This window comes from Hyla sarda, chromosome 1, assembly GCF_029499605.1.
Source record: "Hyla sarda isolate aHylSar1 chromosome 1, aHylSar1.hap1, whole genome shotgun sequence".
NCBI classification, from domain to species: Eukaryota; Metazoa; Chordata; class Amphibia; order Anura; family Hylidae; genus Hyla; species Hyla sarda.
The window spans coordinates 523,853,525-523,866,266 of record NC_079189.1 but is presented as its reverse complement, the minus strand read 5'-3'; the positions used below and the strand labels follow the sequence as shown (position 1 = coordinate 523,866,266).

At 40.9% G+C, this 12,742-nt stretch overlaps 1 protein-coding gene across 2 annotated transcripts in view; it reads right to left on the bottom strand.

Annotated features, from left to right (window-relative positions):
* HAPLN1 (hyaluronan and proteoglycan link protein 1) overlaps positions 1–12,742 on the bottom strand; it is a 134,080-nt gene that overhangs the window by 72,295 nt on the left and 49,043 nt on the right. The window contains exon 1 of one of the 2 annotated variants that reach the window (XM_056538818.1): positions 274–351. The exons of the other annotated variant lie outside the window; for it this stretch is intronic. The gene's annotated coding sequence lies outside the window, so the exon portion shown is untranslated. Of the gene's footprint in view, positions 1–273; positions 352–12,742 lie in introns of those variants that run through there. 2 annotated transcript variants of the gene reach the window in all.

Here is a 12,742-nt window from a genome sequence, read left to right as displayed (position 1 = left end):
GGGGGGGGGGGACACTGATATAGCGCATAGGAAAGTTTTGATGTGAAACATAAAGGAGTAGCTCAGTTAAAAAAAAAAAAAAAAAAAGTATTCTTTAGTGTCAGATTGCTGGGGAGGGTGGGTCCACCCGCAGTCTCCTTCTGTCTACATGTCCTAGGCTCTCTTAACAACATCCTAGAGCCTTACCTATAGAAGGTTACAATGCACTGTGAGCTACCATATATTACAATATAAGTTTTAACACATCCAAGATAGAGTTACCAACATGTTCACCTGCTAGCTTGTAGTGGAAATCTATGCCAGCTCCGAGCTAGTATAATTTTCTTAGGCTGCCGCATGAGGAGGGGGTGATGTTTTCAACCGCTGAGACTCCCCCTGCGATCTTCAAAATTGGTACCTGGCTCTCTTAGAGTAGTAGATGACATGTGTCATCTGCTGTTACAAGAATTGTCTATGAGTGCATTGAAGATACCCGAATACAGACATTGGGTATCTCTATCGCTATCATAGACATCTACTGCACCATACAGCTGAGAGTGCCAGAGCCCCATTCTGGATATCGTGGGGATTCCCAGTAACCAGAAGCTCTGTACTGTTTAAAGGGGATAAGTCCTTTTTGGCCAGACAACCCCTTTAAGACCAGATTGTGTACCGCAGGGAAACTGATGCTAGAACTGATACCATTAATTTGAATAGGACAGTTCACAATCATCCAGCATCTCAATTTTGACGCCAGATAGTTGGACACGCCAGATGGCCATGGATAGGGGCAAGCTGTGTTCCCCTGTCGGCCGTGCAGATACAATGGGCCCTGTATGGAATACAACTGATGACAACTTGTCATTAATTGTGGCATCAGTTTTGTCGAGATCTAGGCTGAGTTCACCTATGCCGCTGTTAACCCAGTGATAAAGAAAAACCTACCTCAGAATTCTCAGTAATTTCATGGCATAAATGCCATTCACATTTTGTAATATACGTAAAAGATTGTAATAGGAAATACTATAGTGCTAGACTAAAGGTTGAATGTAGGTTACCTTGGTTTCAATTGCTTGCTAAGTGTTCATTCACCATTAGTTTTTGCAGAAAATTTCCAAAGTTGAGGTAAAAAAAGCTATTTTGAAGAAGTGCATAGAAAGCAATACACAATTTAGATAAGCTTATTCTGTCAGATGGACTTTCTGCTCATTATTAGGTTCACACGGAAAAATATTCTGCACGGAAATTCCGCAGCAGCAATGGGATTCTGTTGCTCTGTTTACACAGCATAATTTCCGCAGCAGCAACATCTGCCTCGGAAATCCTAATTTCAATGTCCACAAAAACATTGAACCTCAATGTTTTTGAGGATTTTACTCATTTATTACATTTTTATGTTCCTGTCTATATTAAAGGGGTACTCTGAAGTACTGAAGTCCTGTCCAGCACCCCAACACGCCTATTGCATTTTTTTCTGTGTCATTCAATGCTAGCTATTTATTTCGGACCAGGTCTGTCCATATAAGCAGCTGACATATCCCACTTAGGACCTTTCTCTACTAGCCCCAGATGAAAGTCTCTACAAATACAGTAGCAGCCACTGCAGGCATAATGTATGGCCAACCAGAGTTTCTCCAGTTGATAACATGGGGCTGATGTGCATGGATCCAGGTCGTCTTCAATGTAGAAAGTGGTTGTCAAATTAGGACAAAACGAGGAACACTAGATAATCCTTAATATGCTATAAATGGTATTCCTATCTACATCATGTATGTCTACAGGGTTATGCCCTGCTTGTTAAAAATGCTATGATAGAGTCACAAAAAATAGAAAACATGCTATAGCCTACAATGCAAACTTGTGCAAGAGCAGGGTGCTGACTCCCACACTACGCTGGCGATGTGGGTGAGTAAAGTCCATGATGCACAGGGGCAGTTGCAGACGATAAGCTTAAAGGAGTATTCCAGCGCAAAATAATGTATCCCCTATCCAAAGGATAGGGGATAAGTTATAGATCACGGGGGGTCCGAGCGCTGGGGCCCCCCGGGATCTCCTGGATGGGGCCGCGGCAGTCTGCAGGAAGTGAAGTTTCGTCCCCAGCAGAAAGCTGCAGCAGACATGCCCCCTCCATGTATCTCTATAGTGTACATGGAGGGGGCTTGTCGTCCGCTGCGTCATGCAGGGATGGAATGCCCCCTTTCCAGCATACTGCTATTACCCCGTCCAGGGGATCCCCAGCGCTCGGACCTCCCCGCGATCTATAACTTATCCCCATCCTTCGGATAGGGGATAAGTTAGATTGCACTACAGATCTCCTTTAAGAACTACAGTGTCGCCATCACATCTTACATGCATGTCAGAGATTGGCTGCCTATACCTGGAGCAGTTGGCAGAGCCAGTAGAGTGAACAATAAGGTTTAATTAAAAGCTTTTACTTTTATTTTATTCTTTTATTTTTTGTAAAAAAGGATAGGGTATAAACATGCGTGCAGCATATTCATATCTTGTGCATATTAATTATTATTATTAATAATAATAGTAGATATCGATTATGCCCTTTCCCCTCATTACACTGTCTAGAAGAGGTGGAGCATGAATGACATTAAAAGAATATAACCCTCAACTGAACACACAGCCGTGAGTTTTTTCACCTTTTCTTGCTTCTCCTTTAGTTACTTTTCTCGCTTGTTTTATAGATTTATATTTTACAGAGCAAACTGGCATTATAGGAAAGAGAACATTTTATTGGTAATGAGCGGAGGGAGAGGGCACTCTGGCCTGCCAATGTGCACAGGTACAACTTCATTTGTATAACAATGTGAGCACCAGATTTCATTTTGCAGGAAAAGTTCATTTTAACACAATTAAAAGGTGAAGAAGCGGAACGCTTAGATGTTGCTGTTAAACTCAATAACTTGATGTTACAGAACTGATAGGTCACGGGTCACATCTCTGTATATTTAATACAAATATGTATTCAGAGCAAGCAGCACTGTGGATGCAGGCTCCCACGCATAATAAAAATGCTATGAGTTTTGTTTGGAAGTCAGATTTATGTTTGAATCTTTTCAGATGTTCACATCTCGAGTCTCTAAATGCACAACTGTTTTGCTAGTTTATGAGCCTAAACAAATAGTTAAGGTGTCAGTATACGGAGATAGGTAAATTATAAAACTTACAGGGCTGAGTGGTACAATTGTATATGGTTAAAATCTATGTATATCTATCACATTTATGTCAAATGCAAAAATGTTCACCTTTGATATTGCAGGTAGGTTAATTCAGCAAAAAGCTTTGAATAGGCAATCTATGCTAAGTATGCAAACACCTTCGGGTGACCCTTCGATTTTACACCTTTAGGACTGACTTTTATAATTGCAGATATAAATTGCCAGGGGTAAGTGCAGGATTTTCTCAAGGGCAAGGAGCTCGGATTGTTCTGCACACTGTTCCCCAATCTCACAGCTTCTACTACAGTTGTCTGAGTAGTGGGTCAGGGCTTCTTTTTGCTTAGCAAAGTGTCCCAGTACAAAGCCTCTAATTACTACCACCATATAGTTAATATATAATACCACTATACAAGGGCCAAATTATATCAGCACATACAGATTACATAGTACCTCTATGTAATATCTGAGGAACACTCCCATACTGAAGCCTAATAATGCCTCCATACATATACTGTGATACATATCAGCATCACAGCATAGTGACCAATATTTCCCCATAGAGTAAGCATATAGTGCATGTAATGGTAGATACCAGCTCTATACAGAAGCTGTGTATTATATTCAGTAATTCACATGTGACACCTTTTCTAATTCCAGTTGTTCACTATCCTTTCTTTCCATCTAACCTAGACTGCCATGATGGATTCTTCAACTCATGACTTGTCTCTGATGGGTTTTTCAATCAGTTGTCGTTGACTCTTAATTTTTCCACCACCCTATCTACTTATTTCCTGCCAATACACAAACTTTCCCACTACCCCTTTAAAGGGAACCTATCAGTTTTTTTCAGCTCTGTTACGCTATGCGCTCCGGCCTCACACGCTGGCCGTGAGCGCATGATCCCATTACCTTCTGCTGCCGACGGGGCTGGGACTCGCATTGCGGGACGCACCCGCATGCGAGGCCCAGTCGGTCATTCTCCGGGTGTTTGCCTTGCCCCTGCTTCCGCCTCTCTGCTCCGGCGAGAGTGTCCCTGTCCCTTAGGACGTGTGCGCGCCGGAGCTTTAAGATTTAAAGGGCCAGTACGCTCATTAGTGTAACCACCTGTGTCTGGTTGATAAATTCCTCCACCCTCCTCAGTTCTCTGCTGGATCTTTGTTGCCTTTTGCCCTAGAGAAAGTGTTCCATTGTATTGCCTTGCCGTGTACCAGATCTCCTGCTCTTGTGACCTTGACCTTGCTTCTCTGCCGCCTACCTACTGAACTTCTGCTATGTCCCGACTACGCTACTGTGCCACCTGCCCTGACCTACAGCTATCCTGACTACGAGTTGTCTCATCCCTTCTGTGCTTCGCATCTCCTCAGCCGCCTGTGTGGTCGAGCCGTGACGGGGTAGCAACCTGGATGTTGCCTGCAGCTGCAAGCCCATCCTGCTTTGCGTTGGGCTCTGGTGAAGACCTTAGACTCCGCTCCCTGGCTCGGTCCGAGTCATCTGCCACACAGGTCCAGCGGATCCACATACCAGTGTTACAAGCTCCTTTAACCACCTCTATACTATACATGTTTCTAAAGATACCCATCTATATCTGCGGAGGCAGCAGACATGTCAACAGTCGGAGTCTTAGTGCTGACCACTCTCTGATCATTAAATATAGCTGAGTGAAGAATGCTGCTGTGCTCTTCTCTCCGCAGCTTGTTGCTCGACCCAATTGATTGCAGGAGATGAGTTCCATTATAAGTCTATGAAGCCTGTCTCCTGCAATCTGGCTATATCTAACAAATGAAGAGGGTCTCAGCATTTCTGTACAGTTTATAAGTTCATTTAAATTACACTAATGCTTCAACTTATAAAAATAAACATTTTTATGTAAACTACTAGCTTAGCATTATCTCTAGAGTTGATTGGCGTCCCCAAAGCCTTGCTTGGTCATCTTCAGCTACCTATTATGCTTGAAGTACAGCAGAATGGTGGATATGTACAAAAAAAGAAAAAGCACTCCTATACAGTGATAGGAAAGAGGGACAGCTAAATAATAATAAAAAGAATGCTGGCTGCGTGACTTGTAAATGGATTATACCATAACATACATGAAAGTAAGGTAGCAGAATCTTAATATTAGCAGGGAACAACATAAATGCAACCCACAGAAATATGTTGTTGCACTAATAATGAAACAAATGGGAAATACAGTGCACTAATTTCAGACTTAAAGAGTACCTCTCATGCTCTTGTTAAATTTTATAATCCTCCCAGTTCACTGTTCCCATCATGATAAACCACCCCCTGCCTTTATTTTAATTATGTGTTAGTTTACTACCTTGATATTGATCTGTATTTATTGCTCAGTCTCAGTCCGATTCACAGACTGGGAAGGGGGGTGTGACCTTATCTGAAGCCTGAACAGGGGAGAACTTCCTCCCTCACTCTGCTACACACAGTCCGGAGCAGTTCAGTGTGAGATGAGCTCTGATTGGCTAAGGCTGCACACAGTCCCCTCAGCATTTCATGGTTTTGGACTTCTGCCAGGCCAGCAGGAGTCCAAAGTCTGTGCAAAAGATGGGGAAAAATGTACTCTGGACAAAAGTAGGGAGACACCTAGTGGCAGCATTTTTAAACACAAAGAAAACATAGAAAACTTTTTTTTTTTTTTAAACCAAGCACATTAGAAAGATTTTTTATTTACCATAAGGAGTGCAATAGAATTTTTTTTTAATCAGAGTGCCCATTTAAAGCTTTGATGAACATACAGAACACGTATACATATAGGACAGCTACATAGACGTAAAGAGCTAACTCTATAAGGTGCTAAGAATCATTTAAAGAGGATTTCTACAGAGCTGAAGGAGTGAAGCACGGGGTAAGCCAGGTGTATATAACCACCTCCCCATATGCATTAAAATTTATGAAGACATTTACATTTCAAATACGACCCTCTTTCAAATCTAATGACTACATTTTTCCTAAACTTAAACTCCATAAATGTAGGAGGGCAAAATGGGTCCAGTTTTACATGCCTAGTATAAATATGTTGTTTACCCAAAACATATCATCCAAATAGACATGATCAACAATATACAACATTGGGAAGATAGGTTCATAGATACTGTGGAGACCTCACTGATCAAGTCCAAAACACCCTTCCAATAATGACACTTCCAGAACAAACGGAGGATGTGAGCCATTCTCCAATCCACATCTAGGGCAGCAAAAGTCAGGCCTTAGCCCAATTCTATATAGAAAACACGGAGTCCTGTTCACCCTGTGTAACAAGTAAAACTGAGATAGACATTGTGTGTGTGAGAGAAGAAGGGTACGTACTAATAGGTCATACCACTGACAGTCAGTGAAAATATTATTTGAGTGATTGAACAAATGTAGAGGTGATAGCACCAACTTCTAGCAAAAATAAATAAATACATATCAGGAATAACAAATTATCATAAATAAAATCTTGAGGATGCTGGGTGACAACATTACCTAAGCATTTAAAGCTCTCTACAAAGTGAAGTGAGTAGAGGGTATAGGAAGGGATGGTATATATAGAGATTCTCCCCATTAAGTCAGTCCAGATTATGCACCAAAAGCAGATATAATGGGCTCTATAAAATGCCCCAAATCCCCAGTTTACAATATATACACATAGATAGAAACACTTCACCATCATTTCCAGGGGTAACCTACAATGAGTTACAAAGTGGGGAGGTAGGTGGTTCAATTGCAACAGCAAAAAGCAAAGGAGAGAGGGAAACCTTGCCGTGTTCCCATGCCAAGATCAAATTTAACTGATAAATCACCATTGGCTTGAATCCCAGCACCAGGATTTGTGTGTCACCCACTTCATAAGCATAGAACCAAAACCAGTCCTACGCGTGATGGTCCAGAGACATTCCCAAAAGCTTTGACAGCATTGAGTGAGAAAACAACCGCACAGCTTCTGCCACCCTGTTAAGCCTGGAGGTTCAAATACAGTTATTGCAGGTTATGGGAGGTGGATCTATTGGACATGAAGCTCGATTGGTCAGGGTGAATCAATTGAGAAATAAAAGAAGATAGCCTGCTCACTACCATATTGGCCAACAGCTTATCCTCATACTTAAGGTGAAGTATCGGGCAATAGGAGTCAGGAAAGGCAAGATCTTTCCCGGAAGGACAACTATAATTGCATCATGCAAGAAGGGAGGCAATGCACCTTCCTGTAGGACAGCCTGGGACACCTCTAAGAGTTGTGGGAGTAAAATATAATTTATCAAATTCACCCGAAATACCATCGACATCAAGAGACTTAACATTAGCAAAACTGAAGGGTAGTCTCTAACTCTTCTACAGCTAGTGGTTCAATTAACATCTACACCTTGTCAGGTGATGAGAGGGGAGAGAAATATTGCCAACATAAAAATCCATATCCCTGGTGCAAAAAGTGGATAGCCTGAAAGTGTACAAGGCATTATAGAACTCATAGAGACAGTCTGAGATAAATAATTCATTACCAGAGGATGGACCAGTCTGTGCTTTTAACACCAAAGCAAGCTTATGTCCAACCCTTTCACCTTCATGGAAGAAAGCCTGCTTGGTGAAAAACATCTGGTATTGGCAAGTTGGACGAGATGACCACATAGGAGGTCTTGAGCTTTCTTCCAATGGCTGTGAGGCAGAGTGTTGGAGGATTTGTGGGAGGACGGACAGTGGGGACAGTGTGAGAGCAGCAGTCTCACCACCCTGGGGAACGTACTTCCCTGAGAGGTGAGTTTGTGTGCATTGTTCTTTGTGTATTGTGTTAAGTCAGATGTCTATGTGCAACAAGTATGCGAGACAGAAAGGGGAGGGCACACTGAACGGCAACTTCACGTGCATGGAATGCGCAGCTCAACCTCGGCCTCCTGGTGCCTCCTGCTGGGTGCATATACTACAGATGAAGTATCAATGAATATAATACAGAAAAAGTATATGTGCACTCACCGCTTAATATAGGTCACTGCATTCAGGGGTCCGGGTCATGGGAAGCTGGATCTCAGGATGGGCGCATGTAGGTAGCGCTCTGAGGCAACGCTGGCAGTTTCGCACATGAGTGCGTGCTTCTTCCTGACTCAAGTTTACGTCATCGCGCCTGGGTTCTTATCAGCGTGAAGCATGAGAGAAGTTACCATAGTGACAAGTAAACAGTATAGAACATTAAGCAAAATAGGACAAGAAGCACCATGTGAATAAAGCAAAACCTTAATAGAGCATCCCAATTAAAGTCGTACTCCGGTGGAAAACCTTATTTTATTTTTTTAAATCAACTGGTGCCAGAAAGTAAAACAGATTTGTAAATTACTTCTATTAAAAAATCTTAATCCTTCCATTACTTACTAGCTGCTAAATACTACAGAGGAATTTTCTTTTTGGAACACAATGCTCTCTTAGATAGAGGATACCCCTTGGAAATCTTGGATAGTGCTCAGAAGAAGGTCGCTAATATGGATAGAAAGGATGTACTCTCATATGGTAATAAAAATAAGAAAAATCATGAATAACACTTTTCCCTCTCCTTTAAAAACTCTCCTGTCAATTCCATCATCAATGACACCATCAGGAAATATTTGCACTTCCTTGAAAATGACAGAGACTTACACGAAATAGCTAAGAGATCCCCAATAATTACTTACAGGAAAATAAAACTATCTCAGATCGTCTTAAATAACTCACCAAGACTCCTCAGATCAGAGCCAAGGATTCCACCAATTGGCTTAGGGACAAGAGTATGATAGGTAATTTCAAATACGGCAATTGTAAATTTTGCTGCTATAAAAGATGTGCAAAATTGTGTACATTAGGAGGAATTAGCCAAACATTTACAATTATGTCACAATAACGATATAGAAGTCCTCAGATTTGGAGGACTCCAAAGAATTATGCCAGACACAGGAGGCGATATGCTAAATCTTTTTTTACAGTGCGAGGCTCGGTGGATCCTTAAAAGTAATGAACAAGGTCCTGCAGGTTTTAATGACCATGTAGATATGTCCCCTTTTTTAGTATAATCTACTAATATACTATATCATAGGCTGCATGGCACTTTTTTGTATATTCTGTATTATCATTCACATTTTTTTTATTTGCCATTCATCTATTTTGTTTTTCCCTTATTTCTTTGTTTACTGTTGTTCCACTTTGCATGGATTGAGCCACCGGTTCTTGCTTTATCCTTTTTTCATAATTGGGATGCTCCATTAAGGTTTTGCTTTATTCACGTGGTGCTTTTTGTCCTATTTTGCTTACCGTTTAATGGTCACTATGGTAACTTCTCACAGGCTTCACACTGATAAGAACCCAGGCTCGATGACGTAAACTTGAGGCCGGAAGAAGCCCGCACTCACGTGCGAAACTGCCGTCGTTGCTCCGAGCACTACCTACATGCGCCCATCCTGAGATCCAGCTTCCCGTGACCCGGACCCTGGAATGCAGTGACCTATATTGAGCGGTGAGTAAACATACACTTCTTCTGTATTATATTCAGATGTCTATGTATTTGTCACTGCAGCTGGTGGGGGGAGTCCTTGGAGTTGGTGGAAATCTTTGTTGGGGAAACATTGTGATTATGTGGGTATCCCCAAAATAACATGGTTTGGCTTCAGCAGTCTGGCTATACTGTGGGTCTCATTATGGTCTTATCTTTTCTGAGTAGGCGGGGGAATTTAACAAATGTCATCAGAAGGGATTATCATTGCCCCTGAGCTGGGGTTATGGTTAGGTGTAATTTTGGTGGGTGAAGATTACTGTCAGACATTTGTAGCTCCCAAAGTTGCCTGTTTATACTTTATGTTTATTATGGCATTTAGTAATTAAATCAAGGTAAGCTAGGGTTGAAAGTTATTTATGTTTTTCTGGAAATTAAATTATTTTTGGCACTTTTCTGAATAAATCTTTTCCCCGTTGTTCATTTTTAGCTTCATACAAAATTACTGTTAGCTCATGTTTTCCCAGGTTGCATCGCAGCTCGAGACATCATCACTAAATCAGACATCATCATAACATCGCTAGTCAGATGTTGAAAGGGAGCCTGTCTGCTTTAATGGGTGGAGCGACCACTATGTGGAAAGAGATCATTCTCCACTTATCTGCAGGGAATTGTAGTTTCATGAACAGAATGCATAGCTCAGCTGTAATGCAAAGGGTGGGGGTGACTGAAGTGTGGGAGAGAGAAAAGTGACCCTTACACTTACAAACAAGGAATCCTGGGACTTGTAGTTGGAGGGAGGGAATTCCAACAGGAAATAGCCATTTCACAAAAAGAAAGCAGCATCATTATAGTGGACTCACAACTTAGCCATTTAGCCCCAAGACAAACACAGATCCTTTCTAAGCATGTTCATTACTGTCTGGCAGATAAGTACTGAAGTCACCTCATGGTGGAAAACCCCTTTAACAGGGTAATGGGTGGGATAACAATACACGACTCACCTTATCCAAATCATTGATGATAACAGTCAATTTCCATGTTAGACAGGGTCATCTACAGTAGATGTGCCTTATTTTAAGGCAGAAATGAAAAGCCTTCTGATACATTATCATGAAGTATTAACTGCATACATTATCATTGACTTTTCCCTCATTTTTCTCGGTTAATTTTTCGTACTTTATGCAACAGTCTTTGCTTGTCTTATTGAAAGATAATCTTTGAGAGAATGATCCATGAAAATGGTTTCATTAAATAGAAAGAAATAGATAAAGAGTCTTCTACATGAGGATAGATTCATAAAACATCTTGTTACAGGAGGGCATAAAATTCTAAGACTGTTTGTTCCATCAAAATTTTAGTCACCTTTGGCTCCAAATGTCATATAGGAGAAATGTTCAACAGAACAGAAATTCTCCCCGGAAAAGCATTCTCCTCTATAAAAATGAAATGTTCATGGACTAGAGCATTATAAGTGTCATTCGGAAAACAAATGAAAATTGAAAAGTGGCTCAGTCTTACAATGCATGAATACTATTGTTAGACAGAAAGGCATTTATCTTTGGATAATTCCAATATGATCACAGACAGGTTATCTATACACAAGGGGTCAATTTAATAAAATCTTCCTGAAGCAAAATGGTATCAAAAGTAGGGAAATATATGCAGTGCTCTCCATATTTTACGGCAAAGCTGCTGTATAAGAGAAGTCAACATTTTACAGACAATTTTCAGAAAATGTTAACATTTTATTATTATGAATGTGATCTATGAAGTACCAGTAGACTTCTCTTTGCCATGATCTCCTGGTGTGCAAGAACCACAAATCTATTCTTAATAGTATGACAATGGAGACAGCTTTTCTCCAGGAAGAATTGTTACATACTGGTGACTACTGACTAGATAACAGATTGTTCCTATTCATTTTATGTGCAATACATTATCAAATTCTCCTTACTCTATAAAAAGCTAGACAAACCACCCTACTTTCGATGTGGTAGAATATTTTTCCTTTGTTTCACTGTATACCACACTCCTTATTTTCTAGTTCTTCTAATTATAAGATCACTTCTACTCCAGAGGTCCCATGTGCTAGAGTACTCCTTTATTAGCTCTTCTAGGTATCAGGTCCAACCATATTCCACTCTTACGTGCCGGATCACTCCTTCTTTCAAAGTTCCGTGGCCCACATTTATCATTGCAGTGCAAATGAAGCATTTTTTTTACACCTTTTTTTTGTGTGCTGATAATGTGTAGGAGCACCAAATTTATTAAAAGGTAAAAAAGGTTTGATAAATTTTGTGCAGGTCCACATTTTCTGAAATTTCTGTCTACACATACACCAAAAAGCTACACCATGTCTGAGCTGGTGTAGTTTTAGAGACTTTTCAGTGGCTTTGCGCCTTTTTTTGCTCCTTTTCACAAAAAGGGGCAATGATAAATCCCTTCTATATCATGTCTATTGCCAAAATCAGTGGATTGCAACTCAAAATCAGCAGAAATGTGTAAACAAAAAGGGGCAAAAAAAGGCGCAAAAAACCCTGCTTGCGCCTTTTTTGCCCCTTTTTTAGACACAAAGAACAGTCTAAAGACAATGATAAATGTGGGCCTGTGTGCTGGTCCTATCCTCTAGGTACTCTGTGCCATATCACTCTTTCTAGATCTAGAGCGCTCCTTGTCCAGTTCCTCTGTGTGCAGGAAAATGCTCTTCAGCAGTTCTGTGTGCCAGAACACTCCACTGACATTCCTGTACACATGCACAAAATGTTTCCTTAGCGCATTTTGACGTGTAGTTCACAACCCTGTGTTGCGTGTGATGATGTACACAGTGGCCCTCATTTACTAACAGGATTCCGACTCTTCCAGACAGAATTTGAATCACTCTGGAGGAGATTTATTAAAACCTGTCCAGAAGAAAAGTTGCTGAGCTGCCAACATTAACCAATCAGATCGCTTCTTTCATTTTCAAAGAGGCATGTGAAAGAAGCAATCTAATTGGTTGCTATTGGCAACTGTACCACTCTTTCTTTACACTGGTTTCCATAAATCTCCCCCTCTGGGTGTAAAAAAAACCCTACAAAATGGGCGTTGTTTTCATGAAAAGGGGCGTGTTCCCTACATTTCATCCAAAATCACTCATCTTTTCTGAAAACCACTC